General features: G+C 48.7%; 1 protein-coding gene across 5 annotated transcripts in view; it reads left to right on the plus strand.

The window, feature by feature from the left end:
• Positions 1 to 15,826, plus strand: part of INVS (inversin) — a 226,767-nt gene that overhangs the window by 88,770 nt on the left and 122,171 nt on the right. The window lies entirely within an intron of this gene.

The following is a 15,826-nucleotide window of genomic DNA, read 5'->3' on the forward strand; positions in this document are numbered from 1 at the left end:
AAGGCCCTACAAGGAAAGGCTAAGGGACCTTACCCTCTTCAGCCTCTTCAAGAGAAGGCTGAGAGGGGACCTTGTGGTAGCATACAAATTCATAAGGTAAGAGCCACATGAAGCAGGCGACAATCTGTTTACCAGGGCACCCCCTGGAACAACAAGGAATAATGGCCATAAGCTACTAGAGAGTAGGTTTAGACTGGGCATTAGAAAAAAGTTCTTCACGGTCAGGGTTGCCAGGATCTGGAATGGTCTTCCAAGGAAGGTGGTGCTCACCCCATCCTTGGGGGTCTTCAAGAGGAGACTGGACAGGCACCTGGCTGGGATCACATGACCCCAGGTTTGGTGATCCTTTTCTTGCCTGCCAGGGGCAGGGGGTTGGACAAGATGGCCTACTGAGGTCCCTTCTGACCCTAGAATCTATGACTCGAAGAAGGGGAATAAGGAGGACCCGGGGAACTATAGGCCAGTCATCCTAACCTCTACCACAGGGAAAATCCTGGAAAAGCTCATTAAAGAATCTATGTGCAATACACTTGTGGAAGGTAAGATTCTGAATGATAGCCAGCATGGCTTTGTCACGAGTAGGTTTTGTCTTACCAAGCTCATCTCCTGCTACAACCAGGTCTCTCACCACCTGGACATAGGAGACAAGGTAGAAATTATATACCTAGACTTCCAAAAGGCTTTTGATCTAGTATCCCACAATAACCTTGTGGGAAAACTGAAAGATTGTGGGCTCAGCTGCTTGATGGTTCAGTGGGTAGGAAACTGGCTACAGGGTAGGACCTAGAGAGTTCTCATGAACAGATCCGTGTCATCTTGGTGCAAAGTGGCCAGTGGTGTCCCTCAGGGGTTTATGCTTGGACTGGTGCTTTTCAACATCTTTATTGATGATTTGGATTGAGGCGTGAAAAGCTCTCTGGCCAACTTCGCAGATGACACTAAGTTATGGGGTAGTATGGCCATGCCAGATCGGTTGCTGATACAGGTGGACCTGGACAGGCTAGACAGTTGGGCAGACCCAGATGAAGTTTAACACTTCCAAGTGTGAGATGCTCCACCTGGGGACAAATAAACCTCAACACACATACAGGCTTGGAGGTGATAGCCTGACCTGCAGCATGGCTGAAAGGGACCTATGCGAAATGATTGACCACCGCATGAATATGAGCTGTCAGTGCAGTGAGGTGGCCAGCAGAGCAGACAACACGCTGGCATGCATCAACCGATGCATCTCATGTAAAACTCAGGAAGTCATACTCCTGCTGTACTCAGCACTATTGAGACTGCAGTTGGAGTATTGCATCCAATTCTGGGCACCACACTTCAATAAGGACATGGAAAAACTTGAGAGGGTCCAGAAAAGAGTCCACCTGTATGATCATGGACTTGCAAGGCAAGCCATATGAGGAAAGGCTGAGGGACCTGGGCCTCTTTAGCCTAAAGAAGAGAAGGTTGAGAGGGGACTTGATAGCAGCTTACGACTATATCAGAGGAGTACATCAGGAGCTCAGTGAACAACTATTCACTAGGGCGCCCCTGGGGAAGACCAGGACCAATGGATATAAACTCCTGGAAGGCCACTTCAGGTTTAATACCAGGAAAAAGTCCTTCACAGTCAGGGTGTCCAGACTGTGGAATAAACTCTCTCCAGAGGTGGTGAGAGCATTCAAACAGTGATAATGATGTTTAGTAAGCCTTTAATGAAAGTTTAAGTGTTAAAAGAAATTAAATGTAAAACAAAAAATAATATTGTTACTGTGGGCCCATCTACGTGTCCATTAATGCACCTTAGGTACTGCACATTTTGTTTAGTACTTCCTTAATGAAGTACTAACTGAATGTGCAGTAGCTAGAACTACTGTGCAGTAGCACTGGTGCATGGTTATTTTGTGATTCTTGCTGTGCATTAGCCTAATAACACTGTGGAGTAGGCTATTAGCAGCAGTGTTATTAGGCTAATGCACAGTAAGTGTCTCGTGTAGATGCTCTATAAGACTGAATATTCTATTGTATGTTCATTCACTCTCTTTTTCACCTGCCTTAGATTCTTTGAAGCAAGCTCTTTCTTTCTACTAGCAAGAATAATATGCTGTAGTATAATATGAGCATTATAGCTAATTCAACATCTATCCAATAATTTCAGAAGAAAATTCACAAGAAAATTTTAAAAGTTAATGTTGCACATGGATAAATTTCTACCAATGTGACCTGAGAGTGAAAATATAAGCTCTGAATGTATATGTGAATACATATATAGTAGGCAACTGTTTATCCTCTGGATCATGCTGTATATGAGGTCTAGTCAGATTCCTGGTTAATTAGTTTGTGGATGACAAGCCCGATTAATGAGCTATACAAATCCGTTTCACAAATCCGTATGTTGGCTAAGTTGGAATCCAAATTTACAACATGCTGCTTTCTTCTTTCACACTTTGCTTCCATCCTCCGGATCAAAGCCGCTTCATGTTGGTCTGCACCCATTGCCAGATGTCCCCTCCCTGTTGGACAGGATTCTGTGCACTCCTCACAGCTTTCTATGTTGAAATGACGTCATATAATTTTTTTGCACGTCATAGTACAGCCATAGAGGGTGACGGCACTTTCTAAAGCAATCTTAAATCTCACTATACAAAATATTGTTAGGGTATGGTCTTCTTCCATTGTCCTGACATGGCCTGTCCATTGCAGCATTTTCCTACTGACAGTGATTTCTGCGTGTCAGTCTTGCATGCTCCAGTTCTTCTGTGTCTAGTATTCTGTCTTCCAACTTTATTTTCAAGATCTTATGCAAACATCTCATGTGGAAGCTGTTCAGCCTCTTGATATGCCTATGTAGTCCACATTTCTGAACCATAAAGCGGGGATGACAGCATACAAGTCTCGTAGATTCATATCTTCACCTTAGCTGATAGTTGGTTGTTTTTCCATACACATTTCTGTTATAGCCTGCAATTCTTAGCTGCTTTTCCAGTTCTGTTAGTCAGTTCAGTCTGAAGGTCAAGATTCCTGCTGATTGTAGAACCCAAGTAGCAAAAACTGTCAACGACACCAAGAGATTTATACTCCAGAGAGATGTCAGGTATTGGTTCTTTCACCCCTTGGTACATGGTCACAGTCTTCTTGAGACTAATTGATCACAGTCTTCTTGAGACTAATCCCAAAGCTCTTGCATGATTTAGAAAATCTGTCCAAGAGATTTTGCAGGGAACATTCACTGTGAGCAACTAAGGCCACATCACCTGTAACCAGGAAATCTATCAGAACTAGTTCTTTCACCTTGGTTTTTGCTCTAAACCTTGCAATGTTGAACAAGCCTCCTTCTAGTCTGGTTCATTCTAGACATTTTTTTAAAAAACTGGTATAGTTGAGAAATATTTTCTTTAATGCTTTGTTTTGCTTGGGATATTTGAGACAGAGAAAATAAAGGACTGTTTTTAGTTTATGATATTAGTTTATTTCATTGTTTCACTGCTGGATGACAGATCTCTTAAATCACTAAGATATAGTTTGGAATACATACTCTTTGATACTGTATGAAGCAGTGGAAAAATCCTGTAAACATTAACAAGCTTTTTTTAGTTTCTGACTTAAATCCTAAGAGATTATATGTTTTAGGTACTTCTGCCTAAATGGCTTTAAGAACAGTGGAAGAAAACAAGTCAATAACCATAGAGCAGATCATCTGGAAACTAGAATGCTAATTGCATTTTCCCATGCACAGTGCTTTTTAGAGAGAAGCAGTTAATTTTTCTTTATATACATACATTAAAAAAATTTGGGTTGCTTATAGTTTACACAGGAAAAGCATACAAAAACTGTGGTAGTAGATACATGAAGATACAAACTTATCTTTCCTTTTTGGTTTTTTAATCTTATCTTGGTTAACAGTTTTTCCTTTGATTTTACAATGGTGGTCAGTTTTCCTCTCTGTTGTACTCTTTAACTGTATGCCACTTGATAGCTCTGTCTATTCCTATGGAAACCAGGATATCGAAGCCAACATTGCAGGACACACTGAAGAGAAATAGTGTAGAAGTTCAGTCATGTAACAGCTAAAGATGTTGTCTTGTTTTTAGTCAAACCATGTTTGATAGCCATTATTGGTCTCAAGTCATAGAGATGGTCTTGACATAAGATGCTTTTCCAGATGGATGAACATCTTAAACTTGGAAACTGATAAATAAAACTGTTATTCAGCTGTGTGAGTCTCTGTCTGAGAGCTGAGAGTTTTAGCTTTGGGTCTAGGATGCTGCTAGTGAAACTGTTAAAAGGGTACTTTGTAAGATTTAGATATGATGTCAAGATTAGCAAAGCTGCTGCCATGGTTGAGTTGAGAGTAATGAAATATTTAAATTTGCCTTGGCATCACCCTTATTGGTGTAAAAAAAATGCTTACTAAGATTTGTTTCAGGGCTAAAGCTCCATGAACTAATACTATAAAGCTCTGCCAAATCTAAAAAACCTATTTTGAAGATTTTCCTTTTTCACATATTAGTTATCATAATTAAACATAACTGTTGTACTTATTATGTCCCAGAAAATGCATAGACACTCCAGTCATCCTGAATACAAGGACTTATTGATTGACTGTTCTGATTTTTGATCGACTGTTCTGATTTTTGTGTCCTTAAAAATCAAGAAGCATAACTTAGAGTGCTATAGGTGTCCAAAATGTCCACCATTGACATCCAGGCACTCATGGAACTTGTGCTCTTCATTTTGCAGGATACATGGGGCAGGAGGCAGGTACACACAGGGCTGGAGCCTTTCCAGAGCCTGTGGAGGGTTCCAGCTGCAACAGAATGTCCCCTGCTGTGTTCACCCCCCTGAGTCACCCAGAGGATGACCTGGCCAGTGGAGGGGGCAGGAAATGGAAATGCAAGGGGCAAGGAGAGCAGTTTTCTTTACCCCTCTTAGCCCCATAGGTAGGGATCTCTAAATCGTGCCAGAAGTGCCCCCTGCAGTGGTTCCTTTAATGTTTTAATTTTGCTACTGATTGGTGGAGGGGCCCGTGCTGGCCAGGCTGTTTGCTGATGATGGGCAGGGAAATTAAGACTGCGGCATATTTAAAACAGCAGCAAACTGCTGGAATGGTGGGGCCCCTCCACCAATTGGGTGGGGGTGGGGTAAGCAGTAAAATTAAAACAGTAAAGAAGCCACATTAAAGGGAGACACTTCTGGCATGACTGATGGCAATCCCTACCTATAGGGGCTGTCAGTCATACCTACTACTTTTCAGCAGCTGCCAACTGCCAGTTGACTGATTACTCCCTTCCCTGGTAGGAGAAGCATTGGAGATAACCCAAAGAGCAACTTTCTAATGCCTCCTGGACGGAGAACTTGCCTGCTTATGTAATGCATGTATGTTCTAGCTTGATGGGCATCCCCTATTGAGGTCCTGGGCAAGCCACACAATCAGCAGCAGCAGCCAGGACACTGTGTGTATGAGGCACTAGCGGACCACCTCCTCCTCCACCTCTGCAGTAGGGCACCTGGCCAGCCACCCATGGACCCCAGGCCAACAATGCACCCTGAAGACCATGACCACTGCAGACAGTTTCCAAACACCAATCTTAATTGCCCTTCACAACACAGCAACAGATCCACCCTCCCTCCCCAACAACAGACTCCCTCCTTTTCTCCCTGCCCAACAACAGATGCCCTAACCCAAAGCACACCACAAATAAAGCACCTTCTTCTCCATGAACCTATTTAAACTGGTACATTGACAACTGTTGGGAGGGGCTGTAGGGTGGGTGCGCCTAAGGCATGGATCCTGGAGGAGGTGCACAGAACCCCAGCCTCTAGCCATAGCACTACAGGTGCAGATGGCAGTGAGGTCAATGAGCTGAGGGCTGACCTGGGAGTGAGGGCGGGCACTATCCAGCCCACTCAGCACGCTCCCCCTCCTTCATCATAGGGCCAGGGTCAGCGGGGCCTGTGTGGAGAACTGGGCCAGCTATAGCCAGCTCCTACCTAGGGGGCTGTATGGAGTCACAGCAAGCATTGGGCAGCAGCCTAGGCAGGGACCTGGCCTGCCAGGGGACCAGGCTCAGGGGCAGAGGCAGTGGGCTGCACCTCCTCCCAAGCCCACTGAGGGGCTTGGTGCTGGGCTGTGGGCAGTTGCCAGGGGTCAGGCATGGCCGGGGGCTGGGCATCAGTTGGCACTAAGCTGTGCCAGAGCCAATAGGGTGTTGAGGACCTGGCAGTCCTCTGCCATTGCTGCCATCATCCAAGCCACCGTGGTGCCATGCTGGTCCTAGAGCTCAACCAACCTCTCCAGGAAGTTGATGTGCCTCTCCTCGAGGGTGAGGTAACTCAGGCCCTTTCCTTCTCCCTCACCAGGTCCTGGGCTTGTCAAGCCTGAGAGTCCGCGAGCTACTTCTCCACCACTGCAACCATTCAGTCCAGCAGCAGAATCTGGCCCTGGGTCTGGTGCTGGTGGAGGCAGCCCATGCAGAGGGTGCCAGCTGGTGGTGGCAGTGTCCTTCCAGCCCCATCTCTGTCAGCAGCTGGTGGTTATTTTCCTCATGCAGCTGCTGGACCTGTAGAGCAAAGACAGAGAGGCTCTTTGTGAGAGTTTGAAACATTTCAGAGATAACATGTATTGTACTGAGGGGCTGTGCATTACCAGGCCTCAGTTTGGGGGCTGTGCATGCACAGGTGCCCAGGGACCATGGTAAGTTGTCCCAAATGGGCCTTTCCACAGGCAACCAGCTAAGCCCTCCATCTCCACACCCACAGTGAGGGCAGATGTGTTGCTGCCCCAGGCAGCCTGCCTTCCCCATCTCCTACCCAGATTGGACCAGGGCTGGCTTCTGCTGGCAGCTGGCATGGCATCTCCAGTTCATGCAGTTTGCTTATGTGCCGCTGGGCCCATGATACCTAGATTTTAGGGGTGAGGGGCTCCCACCCAGCTGAGATACAGAGCTGGTGATACTCTTCTCCCCCTGGTGGCTCTCTCTGAAGAAGTGCCCTGGACCAGGGTCTCTGCCATGTGTGGGCAGTCCTGCCGACTGGAGGAGTCCCCCCACGGCTGATCTTGTTGCCTGGGGGGAGAGGGGCTCCTGCAGCCAATCCCATGATGGCCGATCACTGTGGCTGATCGCTGCAGCCACTTCTGGAAGTGGCTATGGCCATGTCTGGGAGCGGCTGCAGCGATCAGCCAGCGCTTTCAAGGGGTGCACTGGCGCTCTCAGGTGGTGCACATGCCCCCCCCGTGCACACCCTACATGTCACCACTGGCTGGCCCCAAGCATGCCCCTAGTCAGAGTCCCCCAGGCACACCATGATGAGCTTCTTGAGTGCACCGAGGGGTACCCAACCTACTATGACCTGCTGATAATGATTGCCAAGGTGCCCCAGGCACAGCTGAGAACCTGGCTTGGGGCCCTGAGCTTAAATGGCACCCCAGGCAAGCCTGTGCTTCTCTGCAGGGGCATCTCTGCCTGTGCTACAAGTGCCTGATTCCCACAGCTGAAGAAATCGTTGCTGCCATTGACGAGTGTTTCTGCATGTGACAGGCCCCTGGCTGCCTAGTTTGGAGGCTGCTGGATGCTCAATAAAGTCCTGAACTGCCTCCCACCACCTGCGTGTGCGTGTTGGGAGGTGGGAAACTCCAGCAGGCAGGGGGAGCTTGGCCAGTCAGGGTGGGTGGGGGTGGTCTACCTCCCATGCTGGGCCCCTGTCTCCGGGCGTGCAGCCCAGGGACAGGTGGGTGAGCTGATGTGGGCACAGGTTGCTGCAGCACCCCTTTCCATCCCGGCTGTCCTCCCTGTATGGGGCTTACCAGACAGTATAGCAGGTACTTCTGTTGGTCAGACTTGGTCCCTGGCTGTGTTGATGTGGTCCAGCTGCCTGTGGTGTCCCAGATCATGGAGGCACAGTGCCTGACTGCCCTCTGGGGAGGAGCTGGAGATACTTGCAGCTGGGGCCATCCCCATGCTGTCCACACTTGGGGCCTGCTGCCGGAGTAGCCAGGCAGGTAGTGTCCCAGTCTACCTGAGCTGCCAGGTGAGGCTGCAGCGAGGCAGCTAGCTGGGGCTGATGCTGGTACCCCAAGGGGCCTTCCCCACTGAGTCTTCCTCCTCACTGGGTGTGGTGTAGGCCCTGGCAGCCCACCCGTGCTGGAATACACATAGTGGACCACACTAGGGTCCCTCGCGGGGCATGAAGGGTAGGGATTTGCGGGGAGCCCCAGACCAACAATTGTGGCCCATGACTTGCATGCATTGTCCTGCAAGGCCTCAACCTTCACACAACACTGGCAGGTGGAGCATTGGTGGTTGCGCTCCCGCATGTGGTCCCACATGGCTGCATAGATGTGTGTGTTTGTCCCAGTGGCCCAGTCAAACTGCCACTGAATGTCTATGGAGCCCCAGATTTTGATGAGGTCTGCTCCATCCAGTTTGGGCCCCAAAGCAATGTTGCTGGCATTGGGAAGGCTCCCATGGCAGCTGCTGCCATCGACCTCAGGGGGTCAGGCTGGGGTGTAGATGTCAGCATCATCTGGCACATACGCACAAGGGTGGGGTACAGTGCCTAGGAGGCAGACTTTGCTCCCTGGGGAACAGACCCAGGGGCTACAGAGCCCAGCATGTGCCTGCAGTAATACAGCACAGAGCCCGTGGGTCAGAGAGCAAAAAATGGGGACCAGTATTCCCCCCTGGAGCGGCACACATTGCGCTGGCAATAGTATCATAGAGGCAGGCAGCCGCAATAAAGCAAGCTGTAGCCCTGGGGCAAGGCTCAAGTAATAAATGACTGCACAGTAACCAGAGTTACTGCGTAGTAGCTCTGAGGAATGTTTTTTTTATGATGCTGACTGCATAGTAGCTCATGACTACTGTGCAGTAGCGTTACAGCATGCTTCCTGCCATGCAATGCTATTGCGCAGCAGTCATGGGCTGCTGCACAGTCAGCGTTTCATGTAGATGCAGCCACTGGGTGCTTTTACACGAGATGTTTACTCCACAGTTGACTAATTAACTCCACAGTGGACATGTCTATACGTGCAATTAATGCTATGTGGATTTTCTGTGCAGTAACTTATTGCACAGTAAACCAGCCCTGGGCAGGCATCGACACATGCAGCCATTTGGGAGTAGATTTGCTGCTTATGAGAGTAGCTTGCTCCAGACCTCCTCCAGCTCTGTTCCACCCCCTTGCAGCAGTTATGAAGAGCTGGAGGCTCCAGTCACAACTACTTGGGTGCCAGGGGCACTATAAAAGGCAGCCCCACATGGTGCTCCCTGGCCACTTGCTTTTCTGGCCCAGAGCAGACTGTAGTGTGCTAGCATAGCTCTCTATGACTTTTTCTGTAGAGCCTGTGCCCAGCGTGCAATGGTTGCTCCACCCCCGAGGCCCTGGAAGCAATGACCTGTGCCCTGGTCTTCTGTTTGCTGCTATTCTTGCTGTGATTCACCAGTACAGCAGCCACTGCCTGGCCCCAGTCTGCCCCTGCCCTGTCTGCCCCTGTGTACCACGTGGCTGCATGGCCAAGCTCTCCACTCCATTGGCGCCTCCCTGCCCCCACACTGACACCAACCAGCCCCATGGTCACTGCCCAGACCCTGGCAGGGCTGACAACATGCACATGGATGCTGCCATGGGTGCCATCCATGAGCTGCTGGGGATCCAGCCCTACCCGCTTACGGGTCTTCCCTACCAACCAGGACTGGTGGCTCCCCATCATACAGGACACCTGGGATGCCAAGCAGTGGTTGGACTCTTTCGAGATTACCTGGGCCACATTCCAGAAGCTCTTCAACCAGTTCTGCCCTCACCTGGCCACCCCTCCCTGTAGAGACCCAGCTGGCCATTGCCCTGCTCAAGCTAGCTGTGCCCACCAGTCTGCTCTACATCAGCTACAGCCAACTCTCCCTCCTGCAGCCTGGGGCCAGAGCCAGGAGGGCCCATGTGCAGTGGTGGCTCTGCTGTGGGCGCCTCCTGCTAAGGGGCTGCGTGAAGCCTGAGCAAGCAGTGGGAGGGGAGCCAGGCAGGGGCCCCAGCTGGTGGGGGACTTGGTGTGGGTGCCAAGACAGGAGGCCCTGGCCTCTGGAGGCACCACTGCATTTCAGACCAACCCTGCATTTCAGGCAGGGTTCACTGCTTGGCAGTGGGCAGCTGCCAGGGGGCAGGCAGTACCAGGGCCAGGGACTGGGCAGCAAGTGGCACAAAGGAGACCCCCAGGACCAGGATGGTGGCTAGCATTCAGCATTCATCCTCCATGGCCTCCAATGTCCATGCCACCATGGTGGCCTGCTGCTTCTGGGCCTCCAGCATCCTCTTGATGGCCATGTGCCTCTCCTCCAGGGCCAGGAGCCTCACCTGGTCCTCTCAGGCCCTCTCTTGGTCCCTCTCCAGCTTGTGCATGAACCTCCCGCTCACACATGATGTCCTCAGTGCACCAGGTTCGCTCTGCCAGCCACTTCTCTGCCACAGTGACCAGCTGGTTCAGCAGCAGGGTCTAGTCCTGGGTCCACTGATGCCAGAGCCACTGCATATGGAGGGTCCTGGCCAAAGGTAGTGGTGACCCTGAAGGTGCATCCCCAGCAGCAGGTGGTACCTCTCCTCCATGTGCAGCTGCTGGACCTGCAGAGGCAGGAGAAAGACTGTAAGAGTTTGCAACATTTCTGAGATAACATATACTGTATCAGGAAGCTGTGTGTTGCCCAGCCCCAGGTTGGGGGTTGTGTGCACACAGGCATCCAGGGACCATGGTAAGTCAGCTGGGTAGGCCCTGGCATAGGCGGCTGCTGGCTGAGCCCTCCATCCCCACTCACTGTGCAGGGGCAGGTGGCCTGCTTGGTGCTTGCCACAGGCAGCCTGCCTTCCTTGCCTCCTTCCCAGGCCGGGCCAGGCATGGCTCCTGGCAGCACTTGCCACTGCTGCTCTAGACTCACGTCCCCCACTTTTCCTGCAATCCAGGTAGTCTCCTCCCATACTGCCAGTCATGTGCTGCCCAGGCTTAGAGGCAAGGGGCTCCCACCCAACTGGGACATGGAGTTGGTGGCACCCCGTCCTCCTCCCAGGAGGCCTCTCAGAATGGCAGCCCAGAGAAAAGCCCCCCCCACACACACACACGTGGCATGCACCCTGGGTGTGCCCCTGGTGAGAGTCCCCTGGGTGCACCACAACAAGGTCCATACACCAAAGGCTCCAGCAGGCCACCCATGCTGAAGAACACAGTGCAGCTCCATCCAGGGTCCTAGGGAGTGAGGATATGGTTGAGCTGCCACATAAAGACATGGTCCTACATGCAGCCTCTGACCAGTTCTGGTCAGTGATGCAAACCCATTGCATCTGCAGGGCCTTGACCTTTATGTGGCACTGCTACACCAATTAGTCGTGCCCGCACTCCCACATGTGGCCCACAAGGACCTCATAGATGTGGGCATTTGCATGTCTGCCCTCGGCAAACTGGCTCTGTATCTTGGCATTGCCCCACAGTGCCATGAGGTCTGCAGTCTCGCCCTGGGACCAGTTGGGCCCCTGCAATGTGGTATGGGACATCATGGAGGAAGCCAGTGTGGCTCCCTCTATAGCCCTCAGGGGCTGAGGCTACGAGTTCACATGCTGCCAGGCCTGGGCAGGTGCGTGTAGCCCTGGAGAGTAGTGCTTGGGAGGCAGGCAGGTGGTAGGGCTGGGCTCAGGGGCCACTGCCTAGGTCCATGAGCCTGCTGTGGCCAGCACAAGGCTGCTGCTGTGGGACCCTATGACCAGAGGCAGGCAGCAGGTAGCACAGGCCCTGGGGTCACAGCACAGTTTTAAAGGCCAGGCTGGGGCAGGCAAAGAGCTGGAGTTTATTCATGTGCATTAATAACACATGTAGACAATTCCACTGGAACTAAATAAAAGGGGTATTTTAGATAAATGGATATCAGGGCAAAAATTTACAGCACATATACATTTTCTACGCTTTATGTTGTAATATCAAGGTTCTGCACAAGCCATTACTTCTATCTTTTAAAATGAAAATGAAATTAAGTAAGACTTTAATTTACACTTAACTACTGAAACAGGAAAGACACTGTGTATGCTAAGGTTGTTTAAAAAGCAGCCCCATTTTACCTTTGTTTTTGTGCTAAACTAAAATTTTACCCTACTTAATAAAGATCTTGTCAGGAAAAGATACAAGAAATAAAATGTGTTATATTTCATTTAAGCAAATGAAGTCATAGGGTTTCTAAAAGTATTTCCAGCTTTTTGTGAAAGACTATCAAGAAGATTGTGGTGAGGCAGTTTAAGTAAATGTTATTTGGTGTTTTTAAATTACAAGTGCTTTTTAAAATCATATAAAACTTACACTAGTATAGTGTCATCTTATGGGTATATCAGGAGACCAGGGTATAGACAGTCTTTGCTATTGATTAAGGCCATAGTCTCAGACCAGAAGGTAGACAAAGGTTGAGGGCCCCCTTTACAGACTATGATATAGATAACCTAGAAGCCAAGATCAAGAAGCAGCCTAAAGTTCTAGGAGCAGGGATTAGGGAACTCACTAAGTTTCAAGGGCAAGATAAGGCATGTGTTGTATAGCCTGCATCCTGTAACCAAATTAAATTGTTTACTACTTCCATTCCTAGGAGGCAGTCTTTAAGCTTCTGCAGACATAGCCGCAGCCACTAGCAGGCTATCATTGGCCTCAGCTGAGGGCAGACCCTAGCCCTAACTGTCTGGGAGCTAGCTCTGAGAGTTGGGAGAGAGAGGAACTGAGTGTATGAAACCAGGAGGAGCTGAGCAAGGGAAGCTGGTTTTGAGGACTTTCTAGAAGTTAGTTGGGCAGCCTAGTGTGAAAGACATAGATAATGTGAACAGGACAAGTGGGAAGAGTAAAAGGAGTTTGACTGCACCTTGTGAAAGTGGCTACTTATTAGAGGGCAGTAAAGGAGTTGCAAATTGTGTTAAAGTGCTAAATACACAATTCTGTGTTGAGGTACACTCTTACGTTTGTGGAAACCTCAGACTGCCTGACAGCTCAAATTATGTTGTATGCATATCAGTGGTACCCTTTGGGAAGAGAAAGTGGAAATTGAAACCTTAGGCTGCTGGCAGACAATAGAGATGTCAGATAGAGAGCAGCCCCAGGGCCTGAACTGGATTCAGAAGCCAGGATAGCTGTGTCCCAGAACCAGGGCTGCCCTTGCCCAGTGCTGACAATCAGCTGATCATTAGCATTAGGCAGGGGGCTACCCTGGGTCATGGTTCAAGGCTCCAGACTATCCTCTGCCTCCTGATCCCCAAGATCAGTTAGGAGGTAACTGTATCCCAGGCCCCGGGGCTGCCCTCTGCCCAAGACCGAACATCAGCTGATTGTTGGCATCAGGCAAGAGACAGCCGTAGGTTTGGGACACATGCCACATGTTCAGTTTAAAGCTGGAAACAGTTCTACTGTGGACTATTTTTCTGGCTGGTTGGTGATTTTATCCTATCATAAATTCCCTGAACATGTGGGATGTTACAGTTTATCATGCAGTTAACAGGTTAGTCAGGCCACTGGCAGATAGTATATTTATTGCACAATTAATGTTTTAGTCCTGCAATGAATTGTAATATGCCATATGTTCAGGGACTTTAACATGTGATAAAATGGCAAGCCAGCCAAAAATGGTTAACCAGCCACAAAAAAATGTTATTCATTAAATGGGGAACATCTTCAAGACTGCTTCTTTTGTACTTTATTTTGAATATGTGGCAAGTTATGCATGGCACAGTAGGACTGCCAGGTCCTCAAGCTTGTCAAGGTGCACTGCTTCTTCTCTCCCTTCCCCACAGGTCCCAGAATAGTAACATGGGCTGTCAAACACAGCCAACAACCTCCTTTAGACCGAAAGGGCACACTCTCCATCACCTTATCCCTGAAGGTAAATTGCTGTGCTTATGGCCCAGCTACTGCCCTGGCACCAGCAGCCTATCATGCTTATCTCACTTATGTGCAAGCTGGGTTTTTCCCCACCCCTTGTATCACTGTGCTGTGATGGGAGGCATTTCCCTACTACTTGACCTGGACTGGGCAACCCTGGGCCAGGATGAGCAGCTGGGAAATGCCCCCTACCACCTTAACAAGGGGTGGGGAAGGACCCAGTATACCTCGTTCAGGCCTGGGGTCCCTCAGTGTGGGTTGAGCAGTGGGGGAATACTGCCCACCCTTTGCACAGCTGGGGCCCTCCAGCTCCCCTAGCCAGCAAGCATGGATAATACAAACTCTTTTGCTGCTTTCTTCCCCTGTGGACACCCTGCCGTTTGTACATGAAGTTCTCACATCGCACAATCTTTCCATCACATGACAAAGTTGCTTATGCAACCAAAATAACATCTGTCAGGGGCCTCAGTTTATGATGGGCCATCAGAATAATGACTGAGTCAGATCCTTTGAAGCTGAGGTTGCACAAGTAGACAGTAAGATTTGTGGACTTATTGCTCTTAGATTCTGAGTGCAGCACAAGGCTAACATTAATCCTTTCATTTGGAGAGGAGGTATTAATCCCAGGACATAGGAACATGAAATACAAGAGAATGGAGAACACCTTACAGGATCCTTCAATGCTATTGATGGAGAATGAAATAGACAAAAAGAAAACTGAAGATGAACTGTAAAATGAGAAAGAAAACATGAGGGAATGTCATAGTGAGAAATGTAACCTGCATAAGTCCATGGTTAGATATGGGACTATTCTAGGGAAAGGGAGATTGATTTTGGGTGGTGGAGTGATAACAGATAGTTGTATATATCCTTCTACCTTCAAGTTGTAGTGTTTGCAGATTATATAGTCCAAGAAAAAATGAGTAATCAAAGGAGAGCGGGGGTGCAGTTGCACCCACCTTTTAATTCTTTCTTCACCCAAACTTTAAAACCTACTGCCTGGCCATGGGAGTAGCATTTCTATCCAGGCCCATAGTAAGGGAGTCAGCTGACTTCATGGCCCATTAAATGTTGCTAATCTCTCTTCATGACAGACATCAATGATCCTCTCTCCTTTTTAATGGTCTTGCTGTTCTGCTATTCAAACTATCCTTCCTTCTGCAGTTTTACTGTTTGTCAGCCATTCCTAGTAATGCCATTCTTCTGTTTCACAGCTATGCAGTCTGTTTTTAGCTCTAGCCGAAAACCTCATCTTGTATGTGGTAATAATAACTCAGGTGTACAAGTGACTGACAGTGAAGAATTGGAGGCATTAAGACACTCAAGAAGGCTAGATGTTGTTTTATGAATCTGAATAAGTGATGTAAAACTCTAGAACTCTTGGTTCAGAGATGATACTTTTTATTAGACCAACTAAGAAATCACAAAAAAAAATCTTTCTTTGCAAGCTTTCAGGCACACAAGCCCTTCTCCAGGCTGAGGACAAATCCAAGATTGTAAAAATCCTCTCAGGTAGAAAATAAACTTCATTTTGCACAGGGAAATTTTGAGGCTGGCTATATAGTCCCCTGGGTCCCTAAGAGTCCTTTGTATGATGTGCAGATAAGGCTGTTCTCATCCCTGGAGGTGTCAGATGTCAGAAAGTCAGGGACGCTCAAAAAAATCTTTCCTTGTTCAGCAATGAAGTTTAGAGATGTGCATTTAACTATAATGACTGTGGAACTATTGAAACACTATCTTTTGACTATTTTTGCTTAGTTTGTTGTGTTTTTGTAACACAACTTGATATATAATCTAACAAATAAGTGCACATTCCAATAAATGTATATGTGTGTATATATGCATGTGTACCTGTGTACACTAAGCCTTTGGTTAGTGTATCAGGTACAGATCTGCCCTGCCTTCTGTATGTAATGATGTGCCACACCAACTGCACCTCCTTTTCAAAATCCTAGATCCATG

The sequence above is a fragment of the Crocodylus siamensis genome, chromosome 5 (genome assembly GCF_052110815.1).
Source record: "Crocodylus siamensis isolate JL-2025a chromosome 5, ASM5211081v1, whole genome shotgun sequence".
Lineage (NCBI taxonomy): Eukaryota > Metazoa > Chordata > Crocodylia > Crocodylidae > Crocodylus > Crocodylus siamensis.